The 23,578-nt window shown below is 38.6% G+C and overlaps 1 protein-coding gene across 2 annotated transcripts in view; it reads left to right on the top strand.

Annotated features, from left to right (window-relative positions):
* MLLT3 (MLLT3 super elongation complex subunit) overlaps positions 1-23,578 on the top strand; it is a 285,782-nt gene that overhangs the window by 31,264 nt on the left and 230,940 nt on the right. The gene's annotated exons all lie outside the window — the stretch shown is intronic.

Raw genomic sequence — 23,578 nt, 5'->3', positions numbered from 1 at the left:
AGAAGAAATTTGTGCCTCTGTAGATTTAGCTACAGTTTAGGAAAATTTTGTGAGCTCTTATTAAGTTCTGGGCATGGATATCAAGAATGCCATCATACTCTTAACAGCTTTGGAAGCAAGTGTTGGAATGTAACTATGTAAACTTTTTTTTTTTTTCCCCTTTTTCCTTCTCTTTCACTGCTTCTTTGGTTTTATTGCCAGGGATGGGTGTGAAAGCAACTTGTCTGAAATTTTGTTACCCTTAGGGAGTGACTTAAAATTCCCAAGATAGTTTTAGAGCTGATTCTTGATCTTGGAATGATGGAACAGACCTCTTGGTAATCCTCTTCCTGAAGTGAGCTTGGATTCTAAGAGGGGTCTGAAGAGTCCTGAGTGTAATGGTGGTTTTCTTGTTGTTGTTTGTTTGTTTTTCATTTTCTTTTGCTGATGAGCTTTATTAAGGGGATTTTAAAACTTTCTGAAGTAATGTTTATTTTAAATGAAAAAAATACATATATTGCTAGCAATTGTGTTATTGTCTGAATTGTGTCCTCCCTCCTGCCGTATTTTTATGTTGAAGATACAACCCCTACACCTCAGAATATAACTATACTTGAAGTTAGAGCCCTTAGAGAGGCAATTAATATTAAATGAGGTTATTAGAATGGATTCTAATCCAGTATCATGTCCTTTTAGAAGAGGAGACTCGGAAACAGGCCTAAAGAGGAAAGACCCTATGGAGACAGAGGGAAAAGATGGCCATCTACTAGCCAAGGAGGAGGAGAAATCAGTGCAGCTGATACCCTGATCTTGGATTTTTGGCTTTCAGAAATGTGGCAGAATAAGTCTGTTACTTAAGTCATCTTGTCTATGGTATTTTGGTATGGCAGCCTGTGCAGACTAATACCATATGATCCAACAATAGTGCTGTATATTAATGCACATATATATTACATTTAATTTGTCAAAAATTATTTGTGTATTAAAATGTAATGTGTAATTATTCTGGTTTGTATCTAAAACTACTTACAAAGCAGGGAAGGGACAGGATAGGTTAGAAATAACCAAAGGCTAAAGTAAAGATGGATTGTGAGCTTTAAAATCCAATTTCTCACCTTCCAGTTGGTGTTCCTGAGATATGTGATTAGAATAGCTAAAATGTCCATCTGTGAACTCACCCTGTTTTCTCTCTGATGTAGGTCTTCATTGGTTTCACTTGGGAGTAGAAATATGGTAATTGGATTGGTAGCTCACCAGTTTCCATTCATTCTGTTTCTGTAGTATCTCTTTAAAAAAACACTCTTCCTTTCTGTTCCATTGGAGAAGTCATTTTCCTGCTTTCAGCTTAATCTTCCTTAGAAACTGTCCTTCACATTTAATAATACATCCAGGCATTCACTTCCTTGCTTGAACACCTATGTCTTAAAAACCTTTTTCTCTGAAAAATTTTACAGGGCAAGATACTCCTCAGAGACTGAGTCTACTGTTTGGACATTGGTTAATTTTCAGATGATTCTTTGTTCCCCAAACCTTTCAGTATTTCATTCCTTTGTGTAAGTTGTCCCCCCTGAGTTTGGAATGCCCTTGGTGCTCACCTGGAGTCAGTTTCCTTTTTATGGCCTTCAGGACTCGCAGGTTGTTTTAAAATGTCTGTTTATAAGTTTGTCCTGTGGGCCAGGGTGAGTCCTTTTGTGGCAGCATCTGCTGGACACACTTGTCAGATCACCACCTACACTGGAATCATCTTAAAATGTTGCTTCCTGGACACTCTCCCAGTCATGTTAACTTGACTTTAGAACCTTTTTGAGTGCAGTCTGGGGAGCTGCATTTTAAGCAAGCTCTTTGATGATTCTGCATTGGAGCATCTCCACTATGGAGTAGGGGGAGCCACTTCACTCATCTTCTTCAGAGTCCTGCCCTGGTAAGTTAGAAAAAAACTCAATAAATTAGGAAGAACAATACACTAGATTTGAAAAAGAGGTCCAACAAGTTGAAAAGTGCCGCTAAAGTGCCAACATTATTTGAAAGTAATATGGATTTATAAACCCCCTGAAACTCAAGTCTTCAAAATGCTGATATTATTTTGTATTTCACTAGAATAGATATATTTTGGGTGTGGGAGTGGTGATGGTTAGTGTGATTAAATGTCTCCTGTATTTTTTTTAAATTTTATTTTATTTTCTTTTTTTTTCATTTTTTTTTTAATGTCAGGATACCAAAGAAGTGTAGGGACTGTCCTTACTTAGCATTAATGTAGAAGGGGATTTGAAATTCCTAGGACATAACTGCCATTTCTGTCTATCCTGCCTTCTTGGGTGTTTGGAAGCTGGAAGGGAGTTGTTGTTACCCATTGAAATGGATGTAGCAGCTGTGGAGGCTTATTAGGTTAGAATGCTTGGTGAAAAGAAAGGGAGACAGAGGTTTTCCAGCTTCTAACAACTGGCATAGATGACTCCGCAAACAGGCTGTTCATTACCTGCAAGATGTCTTGTGCTGGCAGATAACTTGCAATATAGAGGGCTGCCTAGAAATCATCGGTTAACACCATGGTCTGAAATATTAGTGCTATTAATACTACAGAGGGAACTTGAGAGATACAAAGCTTATGAGCACAATCCTCAAATACTTTAAAAAAAAGATTTCCTAATATACTCTAAAACTACATTATGGATTTCTTCTTTGTGTTTTATAATTTAAGCATTATCATAGTATTGCAAAGTGGAAAGAGTAGGGGGCTTCTTTGTCTTGGAGATGGAGTCCTGGGTTTGAATTCTGGCTTCGCTGTGTGCTCAAAGCCATGTACTGAGATAGCTTCCCTGATCTCCAAGAGACTGCTTTCTTTTATGTGGAATGAGGATAGGCAGATCAGCTTTCTCCACTTCGCTCAGAATAGTGATAATGGGATCGAGTAAAAAAGAGATTATGTATAAGAATGTGTTGTAAATGGTAAAATGCTAATAAATCAGTGATGTTAAGAAATTTATTACTATTTTCCATTACCAAAAGAATGTTTAGAGTAAATAGTCTGATTTACAGTTGATTATAGCTTAGTGTTTTAGCCATGAAAGAAAATCATTTTAATCTATTTTGTGTTTTACTGGTTTTTTAAAAAAGTTTTCTTTGTAGATATGAACCTATTGGGAAATAATTTTTCCCCAGTTGCTTATCTATTGCAAATGTGCAGTAATTAAAATACCAACTTTTACTGTTGAGATTAAAAGATAGTATATAAATTTGCAACTATAAATTAAAAAATCAACTTTTAAAAAATACTTAAGAGAAATTACTATATTATTACTGGAAACTGCAAAATCATGACTTTTATTTTGTACTTGATGTTTTATTGAAGAATCAGCTGGCTACTATCTAGAAAGTTTGGAGAAAGTTAATCAATCAGATTTACTACTCAGGAAAGAATCATGCTTTTGGTTTAAAAACAGATTGGAGGTTTCATTTCAAACTTAAAAATCTAAATAAAGGATGTAGAATATAGATAAGAAAAGAATATTATGCTAGCAATAGTTTTTATTCTCTTACATTTTTGCTTTCTTTTTTCCTGTTCCCCACCTCCATCTCTTAGAAAAGGGGCAACTGTTTCTTTTCCTGTCCTCACCAGTAAGGCCCACTGCTTCACTACTTTTTCTCCCTTCCTTCCTCTCCTTCCTTGGAAGGAAAGAAGTAAAAAACAAAACAAAACCCAAAACTCTTTGAGGCTTATTAGGGGCTTTAAAAATGAGTTTGATTTGTGACCTGTCATAGTTTGAATAATTTGCTTCCATGGTATTTTGCTTATCTTAGCTTCCCAGCTGCATGCCCAACTTCTGCCTTTTCTCTTTCTTGGCAGGTTAGTTTAGCTTATTTTGAAGGAGTAGAAGCAGTTGTCCCCCACCTCACCCCACCACCCTCACCCTGCTTCCAGTGATGTTACTGGAGGATTGAGGTCAAACAATTCAATTCCTATTCTGACCCCCCTTTTTTCATCACTGAGTAACCTTGACTTCCTGATCATGGCAGAATACCCATCCATATTATATTTATTCTTTTTGAAAGAATTTGTCAGCTTCCAGTGAGGAAAAGATAAGGATGCAAGTCTCTAACAAGCCAGTCCAGTAAGAGGGAGGCTACCCATTGGTGATTCTTAATAAGTGTTCTCTCCTGTCTCCCACTGTGTATCTGTCCCTTTAACGTTTCTCTCTTGAATGTATTAAGAAAAGTCTTTGTTCAGTCGCTAAGTCATGTCTGACTCTTTAGGGACCCCATAGACTGTAGCCTGCCAGGCTTCTCTGTCCATGGGATATACCAGGTAAGAATACTGAAGTGAGTTGCCATTTCCTCGTCCAGGGGATCTTTCTGACCCAGGGGTTGAACCCAAGTCTCCTGCATTGGCAGGTGGATTCTTTACTACTGAGCAACCAGGGAAACCCAAGGAGAGTCCGTATGTTAGTGCTGGATGGGGCCCAAGCTTCTTCATTTCTCGCAGGCAGCCCAGGTGATCCCAGTCTAGAAGTGAAAGTTGCTCAGTTGTGTCCAACCCTTTGCGACCCCATTGACTATATATAGTCCATGGAATTCTCCAGAATACTGGAGTGGGTAGCCGTGCCCTCCTCCAGAGGATCTTCCTAACCCAGGGGGTTGAAACCCACATTGTAGGCAGATTCGTTACCAGCTGAGCCACCAGCAAAGCCCTAAGTTGCCTGTAGGACCGCACTTTGGAAAACATACACTTTGGAAAATGTTTTGGAAAACACTTTGGAAACACTTTGGAAAACATTTAGAATAGTGAATAGAATATGTTGCAGACACCTCACCAAAGAAAATATACAGATGACAAATAAGCATACGAAAAGAGGCTCCATATCATGTGTTATTAGAACACTTCAAATTAAAACCACATGAAATACTACTTCCCACCTATTAGAATGGCTAAGATCTAAAATCCTGACAACACCAAATGCTAACAGGGTTGTAGAGCAATAGGAACTCTTATCCATTGCTGGTATAAAATGTTACAGACACTTTGAAAGACAATTTGGAAATTTCTTACAAAGCTAAGTGTACTCTTAACATGTGTTATGAACTGAATGTTTGAATCCCCTTCAGGTTTGTATATCAAAACCTCAATGTGACTGCATTTGGAGACAGAAACTTTATGGAGGTAATTAAGCTTGAATGAGACAGTAAGCATGAGAGCCTGATCTGATGGTGTTGGTATCCTTATAAGGAGAGACTAGAGCTGTCCTCCTCAACCTGCCACACCTCAGTCAGGTGAGCATCTAGTAGCCATCTGCCAGCCAGGAAGTGAGCTCTCAGTAGAAATTTAATGAGTTGGCACCTTGATCTTGGACATTTTAGCCTCCATAACTGTGAGAAATAAATCTCCATTGTTTAAGTCACCCAGTCCATAGTATTTTGTTATGGCAGCCCAAGCAGACTAATACACTATACCCTTCAGCAATTGTGTTCCTAAGTTTTTACTCAGATGAGTTGAAAACTTAGGTCCTCACAGAAAAACCTACATATGGATGTTTATAACGACCTTTATTCATAATTGCCCCAAATTGGAAGCAGCCAAGATGTTCTTCAGTAGGTGAATGGGTAAACAAACTGGGGTCCATTCGTATGTTGAGATGTGGTTCAGTAATAACACAAATGAACTGTCAAGTCATAAAAAGATATGGAAGAATCTTGAATACATATTACTAAGTGAAAGAAGTCAGTCTGAAAAGCTTACATATTGTTTCATTCCAACTCTATGACCTTCTGGAAAAGGCAGAGCTTTGGAGGTAGTGAAAAGATCAGTGGTTGCCAGGGGTTCTGTGGGGAGGGAGGGTACAATGAATAAGTGGAACACAGGGAATTTTTAGGACAGGAAATGGTTCTGTATGATACTGTAATGCTGGATACAAAACACTATGCATTTGTCAAAACTGGTTGAATTATCACACAAAGAATGACCACTGATGTAAATGATAAACTTTAGTTTTGGTGCAATCCGTAGCAACAAATGTCTCACACCAATGCAAGATGCTTAAAATAGGAATGTAGTGGGGTGAAGTGAGATGGAATAAGGGAACATATGGGAACTCTCTGTATTTTCTGCTCATTTTAAAATTATAAACCTAAATCTGCTCTAAAATGAACAGTTGATTAATTTTATAGTGGACTGAAATTAAGGTAATTAAAAGCATTCAAAAAAATTTTTTTTCACCGATTAAGTATCAGATACAAGACTCTGTTCTGTTGTTTTAAAAGTGAGAGAAAAACAAAAGAGAAAAATGGAGGTATCTTCCAACTGGAAAGCATTTACTGTCCTTCAGCAGTTCATTTGCATTTCTCAAATGCGTTTCTGTTGTTGTTTTATTATTTAGAGAAAGAACCAAAGGTGATGGTATTTCTCTTAGCAAACTGAAGGGTTAGATCTGTGAAGAAATGTTGGAAGTGAAATATTTTCCTGGTACTTGATAAAAATGTGTAGTATTTCCCGGTCATTGAGTGGGTAGTAGATCAGGTTAAGGAGCTTCACGGACTGAGTATCTCTTAGCCGGGGCCCTAAGAGCTTGAGCGTTTTTATCAGTGGTCCTTGTTCCGGAACCTTGGTTTGAGATTTGCCTGTTAGAGCAGAGCCACCCACCCCAAGAGTTAAAGGTGAATTTCATAGCTTCCTTTTGTTGAAAAATAATTTTTTTCCTCCAAGAGAATTTTTAGTGTGAGTTAGGGAAGACTTCTTCAGGCTGCTCTTTTAATCATTAAAGTGGCCTCTTAGAACTCCTGATTTGATGAACCGATAAAAATGTTTTGTAATTAGCAGATCAAAGCTTTACTGTGGTTGCTGTTTACATGGTGAGTATGTAAATGGAACTTCTAAAGGGAATGAAAAGAATTTGTTTAACACCTCTTTAATTTTGTTTATGTAATTCTTTTGCTTAAAAATCTCCCCCACTACCACTTCACATTGATACTGCTAAGGTAAACATTAACTTCTCCGTCTCACTTTAGTATCAAAGAACTTGAGAAACAGCAGCGTCTGAGTTGTTGAGCTTTACTACATTTAAGTCAGGTATTGAGTTTGACCATCCTGTGAGATGAAGCATCATCTTGAAAGGTTTGTCTGTCAACCCGAAGTCATAAATGAATCTATTGACTACTTGAATTAAAAAAGTGCCAAAAAGTATTGAGTGGTATTTATGATAATCGTCCTCTCCTGTGAATAAACAAATGCAGTGTAGCGTAGCTTGTTTGGAATATAGTGTATATTTAAAAATAAAGTCTGGTGACAGAAGCTTTTCTTTTTAGGTGGTTAGGCAGGTTGGCCCTGTGATAGCTGTTGTAGGTCTAGTCTAATCCCTCAAACTAGAAGATGGGGTACTGTCTCTTTCAGCACTCTTGATATGATTAGAATGCTGTGTCTGATATGTCAGCTATTTTAAATAAAAATGAGCATTGACTGCTTTATTTCTGGGTGCTACCTGGGCATGTTTGGGGAGGGGGTGCAGAAGGGAAGCATTGGTAAGGCTCACCTGTCTGAAAGGAAAACTACAACTGGCCCGTGAACAACATGGGGATCAGTCCACATATACTTTATAGTTGGTTCCTCGGCATCATCGGGTTCAACCAACCACAGATTGTGATATTGAAAAAATGTCTGTTATGAAGTGGGCACACGGTTTAAACCTGGATCATTCAGAGGTCAGCTGGTACAAGGTATTTCAAGTCATTCCATCCATGACTGCATTTGATTGAAACCTTGGTCTCCTCTTGGACTTTATAGATACTTAGTTTTCTGGATAAAACTGCTGAAAGTGAGTGGATTAATAAGCTGTCTTAAGAGAGCCTAAGAACTTATCTTATGAAAGTTTGTAGCTTACCAGTGGTGGGTCCCAATCTGAATTTATTCAGGACTGAAAAGAGTGCCATTGTGTCTGTGAAACAGTATTTGTCAAGAGATTGGTTTAATAAGACTCCCCCCCCCCCCCCCCAGTTCAACATGAAAAAAAAAATCTTTAACTCAAGGCAAGGTGTTAGATGTAACTCTTGTCTCTGTCTAGTTATGGCAATGGATTTACTCTGGTTAACTTCCATCAATGGAGAGAAGAGATGTGACCTTTCTGTTTCTTTTAAGGACTTATTAAATGTTCACAGGGAGGAAAGAGAGTGAAGAAGGAGGTGGGTGGCATTGTGTGCCTATCCATGTCTCTTCCTGTTGTGAGACTGTGGTCGCTAAGCCAGAGCACTTGGGTCTCACTAAGGTGACGACAAGCAAGGGTTTGCTTTTTTGGGGCCTCATTAGTATTACTGAGGACTGCTTTGCTCCCTATTTACCTCACACAAGTCTGGTGAGATTTAATTAGTTGTACTTAGAGAAAGCTACCTGGGGCCTGCTTGTAAGGTGGATTCACCGATACCTGCTCCTTGCCTGAAGAAAATAAAGCCATCGGCCCATCTTTTTCCCTCCCTACGTGTCCCACGCTGACCTCTATAGGTCAGCAGGCAGGAGGCCTGCTTCACACTTCTGGTATTACTGTGTCTTCTCTGGTCTTCCCTCCGTGTCCCTAACCTGATTTTGGACTTAGTCCTAGGTAAAAAGGGTAGGGTTAGAAGACAGAGCTCTTTCACTCTAACCACAAGACTACATTTCCTCATACCTTTCATACTTTGCTATTATGTGTAATATTAACTTTGCGTACCCCCATAATGGTTACCAGCTTCCTGCTAAATTAAAAAAAAAAAAAGATTTATATATGTTAATGCATAGGTCAGAATTCATGTGAGTAAATTACTAGGATTACTTAACGTTTAATTTGGAGCGATGCTTTTTTGTTTTTCAGTTTTTAAAAATTTCATTTGTATTAAAATTTTTTTTTTCTTTTTTTGGAGAGATGCTTTTTAAGTCTCATCATGGCTCTTTATAAAAGCACGTTTCCCTTGTTTCTCTGTGATACTAATTTGATTTATCCTTATTCTTAACCCTGTTTTCAAAAACTGTTAAATGTTTTACAACCATTAAGGTAGCACTTGTCCAGTAGAAATAGAAGGCAAGCCATGGTTGTAATTTTAAGTTTTCTAGTCGTCGTATTAAAAAAAAAAATAGAAACAAGTAAAGTTAATTTTAACAATATAATTTGTTTAAGAACCAGAGATCAAATTGCCAACATTTGTTGGATCATCAAAAAAGCAAGAGAATTCCAGAAAAAAAATCTACTTCTGCTTTATTGACTATGCCAAAGCCTTTGACTGGGTGGATCACAAAAACTGTGGAAAATTCTGAAAGAGCTGGGAATACCAGACTACCTGACCTGCCTCCTGAGAAATCTGTATGCAGGTCAAGAAGCAACAGTTGGAACTGGACATGGAACAACAGACTGGTTCCAAATCAGGAAAGGAGTACATCAAGGCTGTATATGGTCACCCTGCTTATTTAACTTATATGCAGAGTACATCACGTGAATTGCCAATCTGGATGGGCAGGAGGGAAGGGGACAGCAGAGGATGAGATGATTGGATGGCATCACCAACTTGATGGACATGAGTTTGAGGAAGCTCTGGGAGCTGGTGATGGACAGGGAGGCCTGGCGTGCTGCAGTCCATGGGGTCGTAAAGAGTCAGACATGACTGAGTGACTGAACTGACCTGAATATATCCAAAATGTTATCATTCAATATGTAATCAATATAAACAATCACTAAGGTGTTTTACATTTTTTCGTACTGAGTCTTCAAAGTCTGGCTTGTGTTTAGATTTCATAAAATATGCAGTTGAAAAGCTAGATTCTTGGTACTACCCTGGTGGTCCAATGGCTAAGATTCCATATCCCAGTGCAGCAGGTTCAGGTTTGATCCCTGATTGGGGAACTAGGTTGCACATTCCACAACTAAAGATCCCACATATTGTAACTAAGACCCAGCACTGCCAAATAAATTAGTAAATAATTTTTTTTTAAAAAACAGATTTATATACTTGAATTGTTCCAAATATTTTCAAATTTTCTGGTTATTGATAAGTTATATTTAAAAAAATTAATTAAGAAGTAAAATAAAAAATGCAGTTCCTCATTTGCACTTAGTCACATTGCTGATGCTCCATGGCCACAAGGGGCTGGTGGCTGCTGTATTGAACAGCATAGTTTTCTTTATCTGTCATTCTCTCTTTGATAGGTTTCCCATTTTCAGATAATGAATCTGATTGTTAATCAATCACTCTTTTTCATTATGCTCTTATAATATTCAGAACACATACTGAGGGAAGGGGTGATTTACCTAGATTTATTTTTAACCCATCTAGCAGTTCTTAAATTCCTACTTAGTGAAGATCAGTGCCAGAGTCTGGGGTAGAATCCAGATCTTCCAGAGTGTTGTCCGTCTCTTCCCTTATGCTAAATTCTACTCATTCCCCTTGCTATGGAGCATTTCCTTTCATGAGTGATAAGAAGTTAAAAGGAATTCATTTCTGTTTAGTGGCATTGACCTGTTGAAACCTGTTGAACTCACACACTCCAGCCAGGTTCAGCAGGGAGGGATTTAGTATAGGATATTAGGCCCTTCTTGAATCTTGGTGGAGCTGGAAGAGCAGGCTCTGGGTTGAATTTCTAAGACTCTCGGAATAACATTGTAGGACTGGCTAGCCAGGGAAACTTGTCACCTGGGCTGTAATAAAAAGGCTGAGCAGGCAAGGAGCCTCCCATATTACAGCAGCTGGGGTCAGTACCTCATAATCTAAGCTGGCAAAATGGTGTGGGTGTTGGCTTTGCAAATGGGGGCTGAACCCCAGGGCCTAACCCTTAGCCTGATGGTGCTCCCTCTTCCATTCAGATCTGTCTCGTTGTGTATGGCAGAAACTCTGGCAGTGTGGTCTTCTATTGTTCGATGTTGTGCAATTCAGGGGCTAGAATAATGTGAATGAACAAGTGTGCAGTAGTTACCTAAGTGGTTATTAACTTACTGATACAGAAGTCAAAGATGGACCGATAGAAATCTCCACTGAATCTGGGGCTATTTGTCTTGCAGAGATAATTTCGTTGAGTGAAATTGAAGTGTAGTTAATTTACAATGTTGTGTTAGTTTCAAGTGTACAGCAAAATGATTCAATTGCACACATACACATATACTTTTTCAGATTCTTTTCCATTATAGGTTATCTTAAGATATTGAGTATATATGTATTTTTTTCTTGAGATCATTTCTCCATGTCCATAACTTCTGGAAAGTTATGGATAAATGGTAATAGTCCTGGACCAAACTTGATTATTCTGTAATTTGAAAACCTGAGTTCAATTCTACATAAATATATTGGTGTTTTCTAAATATTTATGTTAGTTTTCTATCCTACTTTGTGATGTTTTTGTGTGTCTGAACATTCAAGATCTTTAAAATGTGAAAGAGGAGGGAGTACATTGAAAGTTTTGCCCTACTGTTGTTCTAACTGGGATTATTAGATATATCAAATATGGGGATAAATCACTATAAGGAGCAGAAAGTAATTTTGGAACAGACAAGTAGAAAGAGTTATGTTTCCATGGGATTATTGTGGGTCAAGATAATAGACATCGGGCCGTGTTACAGAATTAATCCTGGTTGAAAATATCATACTTTATACTATAGCAACTTCTCACATAACACTTGTTCTTCAAAATGTGTATAAATCAAATAATTTTAAAATTCAGACACTGGAATTAGGTTCGGTTATACCCAATTTATCATTCTTTTATTGCATCTCTGGGCTTCCCTGATAGCTCAGTTGGTAAAGAATCTGCCTGCAATGCAGGAGACCCCAGTTCAATTCCTGTGTCAGAAAGATCCTCTGGAGAAGGGATAGGCTACCCACTCCAGTATTCTTGGGCTTCCCTGTGGCTCAGCTGGTAGTGAATCCGCCTGTAATGCGGGAGACTTGGGTTCGATCTCTGGGTTGGAAAGATCCCCTGGAGTAGGGAAAGACTACCCACTCCAGTAATCTGGCCTGGAGAATTCCATGGGCTGTATAGTCTATGAGGTCACAAAGAGTCAAACACGACTAAGCGACTTTCACTTTCACTTATTGCATCTCTAAATGTTGAGTGTATCTCACTGTGATTAGTATAAGCAGTGGGTCTCTATATGGGATCTCCAGCAGCAGCATCACCTGGGAACTTGTTAGAAGTGCAAATTTTTGGCCTTTCCTCAAACCTATTGAATCTGAGACCCTGGGGGTGGTGCTCAGCACATGGAAATCTGTGTTTTAACAAACCCTCCAGTTGATTTTGATTTTCAGATTAAGAACACAGACATTAAGTGAATCCATATTCTTTAAAGGGATTGCCAGTCACCAGTTCTTCCTACCCCAAAATAAAAAAGTAAAAGGCAAAAAATTTTGTCCTTTGTCCTCTTTATCTGTTTTCTCTCCTGTGAAATGAGAAAATGTATAGTTCGGTGTTTTGGGGAGGATTAAACGAGATAGAGGAGAAGGAAATGGCAACCCACTCCAGTACTCTTGCCTGGAGAATCCCAGGGATGGCGGAGCCTGGTGGGCTGCCGTCTTTGGGGTCACACAGAGTCGGACACAACTGAAGCGACTTAGCAGCAGCAGCAGCAAATGAGATAGATGATTGGTATCATGCATAGAATAGTTCAATAAATACTTCTATGATTATTGCTACTATAGCTCATTTTTCCAAAATACTTCGGATGTAGCAACTTGATTCTGGAGGAGGGCATGGTAACCCATTCCTGTATTCTTGCCTGGAGAATCCCCATGGATGGAGGAGCCTGGCAGGCTGCAGTCTATGGGGTCTCACAGAGTCGGACACGACTAAGCGACTAAGCACAGCACAGCAACTTGATTCCGGGTTACCAAGGGAACGCAGGATGGAAATATGTCTAACCTGCTTGGTTTAGCCCTCTTAAATTGTGTCACAGTGTATAATTTATATTTCAGATAGCATTTAGCTTATTGCAACTTTATTTTTATCCAGTTTAAAAATTAAAGTTATTTGAATTTCTTCTAGCTTCTTTTCTAGGCCTTTTTCTGTTTTCGTTTTAGTGGTGTTATGTGTATCATATTTCTGTAGTTTTAAAAAATCCTTTTTGACTCTGACCTAGTTTTCAAACTTGGTGGGCCACATGAAAAGATCAACAGGAGGACAAACGAAAAGCTTTCTTTAGACAGCAGCCTGGAGGTACTTCGTTTTGTATGTAAGTGTATACTTTTTAAAAAGAGAGATGGTATCTATTCATGGAGAAAACACTTTGAGAAAGAAGAGGTTTTCTTATTTTCATTTTCTTTCAGATAATAAAGAAGTAGGTCAGAAATTTTCTTTGTTTCTGAAGCTAATAAGTTGAATGAGAAATCTAGAAGTTATAAGCTTACCTGAGTTCACAAGACTTAAATAAAACATTCCTTTACAAAGTTAAATGGCACTGTATGAAAATACATCTTTGTTGGTTAAGGGGTGATGTGTATGTGTGTATGAGTGGGGGCCCTGGTTTTGTTTGTGTGACTGAGCGTGTTTCTGTACTACAAAGGCATGTAGTTCTATTTTCAGTGAGTAGTTTTCCTCGTAGCTTCTTTGTATGTAATACAGTCTAGCAATTGTGTAGTTAGTTTACAAAGTCTGTATGACTCATCTTCAGGCTATGGCTTTTTCAAGTTACACTTAAAGGTCAGAGTCTGTTTAGTCCTTAACCCTGCCTTTTCTAACTGGGAAGTGAGAGTCGAAAGAATTAAAAAGTATGGAATTTGTTGGGTCTGGATTTAGACCAGTAGGTTTTTTGGGGGAAGGGGTTGTTCTTTGAAGGAGAACAGTCTGTATTGTGAGGAATTCCCAGAATTGTCAACTAATTTGAGACTTAATCTTTTTTTTTTTTAAGTGTTGTTCATTAAAACAGGCCTTTGGATTTAAATTTTTATTTAAATGTTTAATTTCTGTATCACATTGAGAAAAACAGCAAACTAAGAAAGAGATTCAGAATTCCTTTTGCTCTCATGTCATAAATATGCATACATCTAAATCCGTTTTGTTGTCATAGACATTCCAAAAATCTTAAACAAAAGTAGTTTGAAGTAATTAGCTTGAAATATTGTTCAAACAGTAATAGATGTAGGAGAGATACTTTTTATATGTTTGAAAATGCAGTGGTTAGACTTATTAATTTTACTCTAATTTATATTAAGCATTAAGATAACAAAATACAAAATTGAAAAAGCAAAATACTCTGAGTGTGAGTACTCGGTAGCTTTTTTATGACTACCAAGCTAATAAGGCAGAATTCTCTAGTAGGGAAGAAAATTAAGATTCTATGACTTGATTCTTTGGAATTCTGACTGTTGTCACTGTATAAACAAATAAAACAATCTCTGGCTGCTCACAGAGTTTTTGTCCCTTGGACAGATATAATGTCCTGGCATTTTTCATATTCTATTATCAAAGCCAAGGTCTAGAATTTTAAGTGGGAAGTTGGCTCTGAAATAATCAAATGCCAAACAAAGCTCATCTGAAAGTCCAATAAAGTAAAATTATAGTATTGCAAAATAAGAGAGTTACTGAACTAAATCCCCACAATTTGAGGATCTTTACTATAAAGATGTTATTGTGTTATGAGAGGGGAGGGGCAGTAGTTTGGGCCAGCTGGAGGTATTACTTTGATCCGCAAACGGGGAGCTGAGGGTTCATTTTCCCCTTGGGGTTACTGAGGAGGAAGAATGCTGGCTGGTACTGGCCGCAGTGCTTTATGTGGGGATGAAGCCTTTCCTGAGCGTCTGCTCAGAGTTTAGAGCCAAGCCCTGAGTTAGGCACTTTACATATAAATAGGTATTGTTACGCCGCTAATAGGGACCTAAAGTGAGATTGGTAGTGGCTAAATGATGACATGCCTAGGGTCATGCAGCTTGTAAACTGCGAAGCTGGGATTTGCAGTTGTCTCCCTACTCCGAATCTCTTTCTGAAACTGGGTGTTCTGAACACCAAGGACGCCGATGGTGTTTCCCATGGCACCGATCTGCTGAAGTTTTATTATAGGTTGTTATCATCAGCTTATGTGTCTTTCATAAGATTCAAGTTTTAAATAGGTTGTAGGAAATCTACTCTATAATCTTCCTAACATCTTTAAACTTTGAAAAGTCTTACAGTATCTTGGTAACCATTTTGTTTGGGTGTTAATTTGGGAGCATAGATGCTTGCTCTGTGGGGTGAACTTATGACTTGCAGTGAGTGAGTGAGCCTATTTTTCAAGGATCATCATTGTGTCTTGATGTATGCAATATCCAGCTCCTGGGGGCTTTAGGGATCAAAAAGACAGTTTTTTGCTTATTAGTGGTTATTTTAAACAAGCTACCCGGCTTCCCTGAGATTCACTTTTAGTAAAATGGGAATGACAGTGGTCTCTTTAGAGGGGGTTGTGAATAACACAGTGCTCGGCACATAAACATTCCACAAATGCTAGCTGCTATGGTTGACCATTACATATAAATACCATATAAATAGGTCTTGCTGATACCACTAATAGGGACCAAAAGCGAGAGCAGAAGTGACTAAATGATGAGGTGCTTAGGGTTATAGAGCTTGGAAACTGCGAAGCTGGGATTTGAAAATGTCTCTTTACTGCATATCTCTCTCTGTAACTGGGTGTTCTGAACACTGAGGGCATCCCTGAGTTTCTCAGAGCACTGGTTTGTGTGCATGCTCAGTCATGTCTGACTCTTTGCGACACCAGGGACTGCAGCCTGCCAGGCTCCTCTGTCCGTGGAATTTTCCAGGCAAGAATACTGGACTGGGTTGCCATTTCCTATGCCAGAGGATCTTCCTGACCCAGGGGTCGAACCTGCATCTCCTGCCTCTCCTACATTGCAGACAGATTCTTCACCAGTGAGCCACTGGATTATTGGAGTTTTATTATAGGTAGTAATCAGCAGCTTGTGTATTAGTTTATGAAACTTTTAATTCTTCTTGATATATTCCTTTTGCACTCACTTTCTTCCCTTGGTCTTGAGAATGGACAGAAGGAATGTAAATGCTAACAGGGTCCAGGGTCTGGGTTATTTACTTTGGGAATTTTTTGAAGTAGATTAATTTCTCTGTATCCACCTGGGACTTTCCTCTCCTATTTTTCTCTCAGACATTCTGAAGACGAAGATGTGATCACATTCTTGGTTGGAATCCCTACTCCCAACTCCACTCTGTTTAAACTCTCTGAATCTCAGTTTCTTCATTTCTGAAAAGGACATAATACTCGAACTTCCTCTCAGGGTTATTATGAGGATTAGGTGAAAGTACAGTCAAGTTATTTGTACCTAGCAAGGGCTCAATCAACTTTAGCTGAAAGGGAAAAATAAGCCTTTTTAAAAGATGATATTGCCCTTCAGGAAAAGGAATTAATTTGTTTTACTTTCTATTGGGATATTTTTGTCAGATTCTTTTCATTCTGTACTTGTTACATCCTTGCTTGAAACTTTTTTTATGTGGAGTTCTGGGTGTGTGTGCCTCAGGGCACAATGGGTTTCTCTTAAATTTGGATCTTGCTACAACCTGGTTTACCATGACAGGAGTGGCTTCTAAAGACATCTAGATAAGAGCATCATTCTTCACCAGAACTATTTTAGCAGTCGTCATGAAGCTAACAGTAAATATTTACTTTCTGAACACAAAAGTGATAATATTTTTGTTGAGAAGCTCATAGAAGAAAATAAAATAATCTTGAATCTCTCCACTGAGGGGTCGTTAGTTATAGTATTTGACCGTATGTATATACATACTTTCATGTTCCACTCCCGTGCTTTTTATTTTGGAAATTTAAAGATTTTCAGAAAGGCAGAGAGAGCAGTATAATAATAGTGTTCACTCTTTGTGTATATGTGTATGTGTGTTGCTTGGTCGTGTCCGACTCTTATGACCCCATAGACTGTAGCCTCCCAGGCTCCTCCATCCATGGGATTTTCCAGGCAAGAATACTGGAGTGGGTTGCCATTCCCTTCTCCAGGGGATCTTCCCGGGCCAGAGATCAAACCTGAGTCTCCTGCGTCTCCTACATTGGAAGGTGGATTCTTTACCACTGAGCCACCTGGGAAACCTACTTAGTCTCAACAATTTGTTAACTTACAGTCTTGTGTTACCAGTACCACCAGCCAGCTTCTTTTCCCCCCTCTGAATGGATTTATTTTGAATTCAGTCCTAGACATCTCATCATTTAACCCATAAATATCTCAGTGACATATACTTTTAAAATGTGGTTTGTCACAGTTTCTACTCCCCCACCTCTACCTTCACCCCCACGTACCTCTTATACTTTAGAGTATATTCAGGTAGCTATTTCTGGTCACTGTATTCAATTTTTTGTAGCTTAGTGATTCTGTTAGTTAATTTTTCTCATTAATTTGCAATTGTTGAGTAGTTTTGGAGCCAGGATTCCAAGTCAACATCTTATTTGTCCCTGAAGGCAGCTCTAAGTGGGGAATGGAGGTAGGAGATTTTCCTGGGTGTATAGTCTATAAGATGTGACAGATATAAACTGACCAACAGGTACATGTTTAAGTATAGGCACTGGCCTGGAAGGATGCATATCAAATGGTTAGCAGGGGATGGAGGGAGGAGAGAGTGGACCTGTTTTTACTGTAGATGTCTAGGTAATGTTTGAATCGGTTAGAAGCGTATACTGTTTAGGCAATTAAAATAAAAAGAAGATATGTTGTGATAGATACAAGAGACATATAAAAATACAGTGGTAAAGTGATTAGCTCCATGGAGAGCAGAGGCCAAGGCACATATTTTGAAAGATTTTTCTCCTCCCTGAGTAGGAGGGGGAAGTGCAGAGACAGGGAGAAGGCTTTTCATGAGGGAGAGACTAGAATGTGCCCAAGACTGAAGGAGCCTCTTGTTTTGTTTGGAGTTTCAGTAGTGACTAGATACACCAGCTCTTTGGGCCCTACACCTTTTCCTTCCTGGAAAGTGGAGAGGTAGCATGCAATTGTGTTTTCTTGGGGGACTTGCAACGTATTTGCTTAAATATACTTCAAATATATTCAGTCTTCTTGAAAAGGTGCCGTAATTGGTGAGTAGACATGATTAGAAGTGAATAGTTAAACTGGACTATGGTTAGCTTTGTTTCAGTAGTAATATAACATTAAGTTGAAGGTTACGTTGTAGTACATATTAGATTGGGAGGGTGGTGGGGTGGTCTTTAGGGCAGTTGTCTCATAAAGAAAGTGAACAGTTAAGTTCTTGAGTCAACTGGGGCACTTTGGAAGCTTTCCCTTTTGGGCTATGAATTGGTAAGTTAATTCTCAGGTCTTCTGCCCCACCAAGGGCACAGTTGCCTAACAACTCATAGTGGTTTTTTTGTTTTTGTTTTAAGCTCATCTCTCCCAGCTCCTAAGCCCCAGTTTTTTTTTTTTTTTTAAAGTGTAACTGATAACTCAATGGAACCTAAACTTGACCATTGTGCAGTTTGACCAACAGCACACTTTCTGGTGTGAAAAGCACTCGATACGAAGAGCTAACTCATTGGAAAAGACCCTGATGCTGGGAAGGATTGAAGGGAAAAGGATAAGAGGGCAGCAGAAGATGAGATGGTTAGACAGCATCACCGACCCAATAGACATGAATTTGAGCAAACTCTGGGAGATAGTGAGGGACAGGGAAGCCTGGGATGCTGCAGTTCATGGGTTCGCAAAGAGTCAGTCAGGACTTAGTGACTGAACAACAATGACAGCACTCGCAGGAGATAATCTTGTCAGTTGGAAACACACCGTCAAGGGGGCGTCCTTTTATTTTTCGAATTGATATAAGAAAGCTACATACCCAGAAAAAAATACAATGGTCAGTCAGTACCACAGAGATTTTTCCCAGTTTATGTGGAATAAAGCACTTAGTTATTTGATTCTCTGTTCATGTTAATATTTTAGTGATATCACTTCTGGAAGTTTCCAGGGTGTTTTCATTCTTTAACCATAGATAAATGGTAGGTATGTGAGCTGAGTTGAGTGTAGAAAGCAGTCATATGAAGTGCCTACACATACTGTGTGGTATTTCTTCCCCTTCCTACAAAACATTTGCCTTTTGGAAGAATGGATGGCTCAAGGGATTAGTGATGGGGAAGTGGAGGCTTTCACATTGGTTCAGATTTGACCTTGGTCAGTGATGCTTGAAAATCAGCACTATTTAATAGGCATTAAGAGAGTCCACTTTTTGATCCACTTCCAGTGGATAAATATCCATAGTTCTTTAATGCCATAGTTGCGGAACTAATTGGCAGAATTAAATGATTTAAGAACTTTACTCCCCTTTTGCCCTCAGAAAATAGTTGGTCATTGTTTAAGTCAGAATCTTGGAGACGGCATGAGTCATTTCTGGGTCCTGAAGGCTGTGGCTCGCTTTGCAGATCTTACTGTATTTGGAAGCTTATATGCTCTAGCATTGCTCTTAGTAGGGGGGTTTGGAGGCAGGGAGTGGGCTGTTTTTCCTTTCAGTTTGCAGTTTTCCCAAAATTGGGGCTCATCCTAACTTGGACACACTTTAAAAAAAAATACTGGAGTCATTCATCATCCGAGACCCTTTCTTCTTTTCTCCATGATTAAATAAAGAGGGTGTCTCCTTATTTTCCCTCTCCTGGAAGAATTTCAATGCACAAAACTTTCCCTAACACCCTCCTTTTGATGGATACTCTGGAATTTTGCTTTGCGATTCCAGTGAAGTTAGTAGTATTTTAAGTTTTAAGCTCACTAACTGCCAGTCATGATCACTCTATATTTATAGAGCTTCCAGGGAAGGGTGAGCAGTCAGTGATAATTACCTGCTAATTTGTTTGCTGAAAGATGGGCCCATATATTTAGAATGATGACAGATCAGAATATTTGGCTAAGTATATCAGTCAGTGTCTCATTTATCAAAACAGGAAAACACCAACACGCAACTGTAAAAAACAAATGCGGATGGTATTTCCTTGTTCAGTGAATTTCTGTCCTCGCTAGATTCTTTTACTTATTTGAGAAGTCACCCTTTTTTTGGTTATATCCTAAACTGGGTAACAAGGAACTTCAGGCTGTTTTTTTTCCCCCTTCTTTTATAGGTTCTGTTTATCATTCTTGCAACTCTGATTCCTTTTTTCTTATTGCAATTTTGGACACTAACATCTTTACCACATAAAGAAGGTCAAGTACAGAAATCTATAGGTCTGACTACCCTTTGTTCTCTCTGTCTGTAGCCAAGAGGTGTAGACAAGGCCTTCACTAAAGGGAAAAGTGAACAAAACAATGAGCTTTCTAATCCAGCCAAGAAGCTTTAGGTTGTGGGAGGAGTTAGAAGTGCCAGTGGGAAGGCAGAAAAGCCGTGGTTATCCTTGAGTAGGTAGAGATGTTGCATATTCTAGATGTCCCTGTGGACATCTCTCCTCCACACTGAAACAATCCATAAATGCATTTAGAACAGCTTGTCTGAGTAAACTGTCAACCAAGAGAAAAGAAAAGGAAAAGGCAGTCTTCAACTGTGCACTGCCCCACCTCAGTAGGGACCTGGCCTGGGGACAGCAGGATTAGATAGTGAATGAATAAAAGGTGTTCTCCATTGTAGTTCACCTCTGTACAGAAAGTGATCTTTTTAAAAAAAAAAAAAAAAGCATAAAGATATTCAGAGATAAGCAGATTGAATTCCAGGTAAACCCATTAATGCCATTACCCAGTGATGTGTTACTGATTTTCCCAGGACTGTAGGTGTAATCTGTATGATTTAAGGGTATCTAAATTTGGAGGTGATCATAGCAGAAGAGATACAGTTCCTCCCTTGAGTCCCGCCTAGTTTGCTTCTTGGGAATGTTCCCCAGCCTGCCGGACAGTTCTAATAGGCTGTCATGCTCCTCCGTCCCAGGTCTCGGATCCCTCCAGATGTCTCAAGCCAGCTGTGGTTTGGTGGCGGTGGGATGCAGTGTTGCTGGAAGGTGGTGTTGGGTTGGGTGCAGTATGAGTAAAATGAAGACAAAATGCCAGGAATGCTTCTGTGACCAAGGGTTTTTGTGATCCCACAACTCTCATTAGTTATGACGTGAAGCCAGGCCTTCCCTGGAGAACCTACTGCATCACCTGTTCCATCACATCAAGTGATAGGGAAATGCTTTCACAAACCCAGTGCCTGCAAGGGGCAGGCCTGCGAGGCTGTTCTTCTTGAGAGTAGTGTCTTCTCTTAGGAAATGTAAATTATATCCCTATATATACATTCCTTAAATACACATTCTATGTAAAATCATATGTGTATCCATGAGAGGTGAGCCTGCTACCTCTAAGAATATTCAGCCCTTTTTTGTTGTTACTCTTCACTTGAATTTTCTTTGATTACATTTCTGGATCTGTTTAACGAAATTGTCTCTGAAATTGTCTTTGTTGGTGCTAAGAGTCCCAGTTGGTTGGCTGTTTATATTTACAAGTAGTTTCTTAAATCCTGTTAGTGTCAGATGAGATTTTAAATCCCTTTGCTCACTATGTTAGAGATAGAAGGAGATGCATTTTCCTTTTGGAAGTGTAAATTATTTTTAAGCTGTTATTTTGTGAATAATAGTGGTGGAAGGGGAGGCTAGTGGCAGGAATGGAAGCAGGGACAGCAAATTTTAACCACATTTTAAATTGCTTAATTGCATTTGCCAGGCTGTATTTTTGCTGTTGTTTCTATGTTGTTGCTGAGTGGGGAATTACATGGATTGTGAAACTGGTTTCATTCTGGAAATGACAGAGTATAATAAATGACATAGGCTTTTTACCAGCACAACTCTCTGCCCTGCATTGTAAATATTGACATGTGTGACTTTGTCTATTTCCTCAGTAATAAATGTGATTAAATAAAGCACAAAAGTGTTACCTATAAAATATTTGTAGAAAGAGAATATGGAAATTCTTTTGTCTGAGGTTACTGTTATAAAACTCTCCCCATCTCCCAGTGGTGATCTACCTTCCTTTTTGCCTCTGATCACCCACCCCCCCTCCTCCAATAGACAAACAGAATCCAAACTCTCAATTCTTCAAAAGGATCAGAGAGAGTTAAATTATAGTGATATATAGCAAGTAGGACAATTGTAGCTGTTGGTCTGTCCCAAAGCCTACAGAAGGTTCTTATTTCATAAGCAGAGATAATTTGTTTTTCTCTGTGTGCCATATGGTTTTGCAACTGCAGAGATCAAACAGATTTGTGGATGTAAACTTCAGTTCTGTACTTGAAAACTTTTTGAGTGGTGTGGAGATTTTCATAACGTGCTTGAATCATTGATGCCAACCAGGTCTTTTGGAGTAAAGGCGTCCTTGTCAGTTCTGTAAGCAACCATGTATCGTGATTTCTGTTTGCCTTGAACTTTAAAGACAACTTTTTGAAAGGAAACTTGGAACATGGATTGCCAACTGGAATGCAGTGATTATTTGTTTTTCATAAAGATGATTAAAACCAGGAATCATTAACATAGAAGAATACTGGTTCTGAGGCTGCCCAGGTGGTCTCTGGAAGGGACTGGAGTTTTCTCTTAATCAGAAAACTTTTAATTATACTAATTTATTTTGAGATTAATTATTTTGGGGATAGTCTTCAGAATTAAGAGTTTGCGTTTCTTGATTATTTTTCAAAGAACAAAAGGAAAATATGTGTGCCAATGATCCCCTCTACCTTTTTTTAAGATTAATTTTTATTGGAATATAGTTTTTTTACAATGTCATGTTAGTTTCTGCTGTCCAGCAAAATGAATCAGCCATACATATACACATATCCTCTTCTTTTTGGACTTCCTTGCCATTCAAGTCACCACAGTGCATTAACTAGACTTTCCTGTGCTATACAATAGATTCTCATTAATTATCTATTTTATACACTATATATATATATATATATATACACACACATGTGTATATATACACACACACACATATATGTCAATCTCAGTCTCCCAATTCATCCCACTCCCCGCTTCCCCCTTGGTATCCATACATTTATTCTCTGCATCTGTGTCTCTATTTCTGCTTTGCAGATAAGATTGTTCATACCATTTTTCTCGATTCCACATATATGTGTTCATACTTGCTATTTCTTTTTCTCTTTCTGACTTATTTCATGCTGTATGATGGTCTCTGTGTCCATCCATGTCTCTCCAAATGATCCAATTTCATTCTCCCCTTTGATTTTAATGACTCTATATGTGCTCTGTCATGGTCACAATGAGTGTAACTTTTAAGGTAGTGTTTTGTTTATTTAAAGTAGCTACATATTCCCTGATCCTTTTGTTTTCTAGTTAAGTTCAGCAGTACATCTAAATTGTCTAAACAGTCTCCATTTATAGACTTAGAAAATTTCTTTTTTTACTAAAATATCTTTCATAGGTAGAGTTAAATCTGGAGGGCAGAACGGGAATTGAAACTTGGCCCTAGAGACATAAAATTTGATCGATTCCAAGGTTATTCTCTTGTGTTTGGAATGTTCTTTCCTGTTAGCATGTGATATCTCCACAATCCCTCACATCTTAGATAAATTATTGTTCCCTGGGGAAGGTCTTCAGTGCTCTCAGACCCAGCTTCTTACACTATTAGATTTTCTGGGCACACCCTTACATTCTTCTCTGGTGCAGTGGCCTTGCTTTTGTAATAATTAATTCTTTAATTTCCATTAACCTGGCTCTCCTGC

Source organism: Odocoileus virginianus, chromosome 18, assembly GCF_023699985.2.
Source record: "Odocoileus virginianus isolate 20LAN1187 ecotype Illinois chromosome 18, Ovbor_1.2, whole genome shotgun sequence".
Lineage (NCBI taxonomy): Eukaryota > Metazoa > Chordata > Mammalia > Artiodactyla > Cervidae > Odocoileus > Odocoileus virginianus.
Note: the sequence above shows the minus strand (reverse complement) of the source record. Positions and strands in the feature narration are given on the sequence as shown.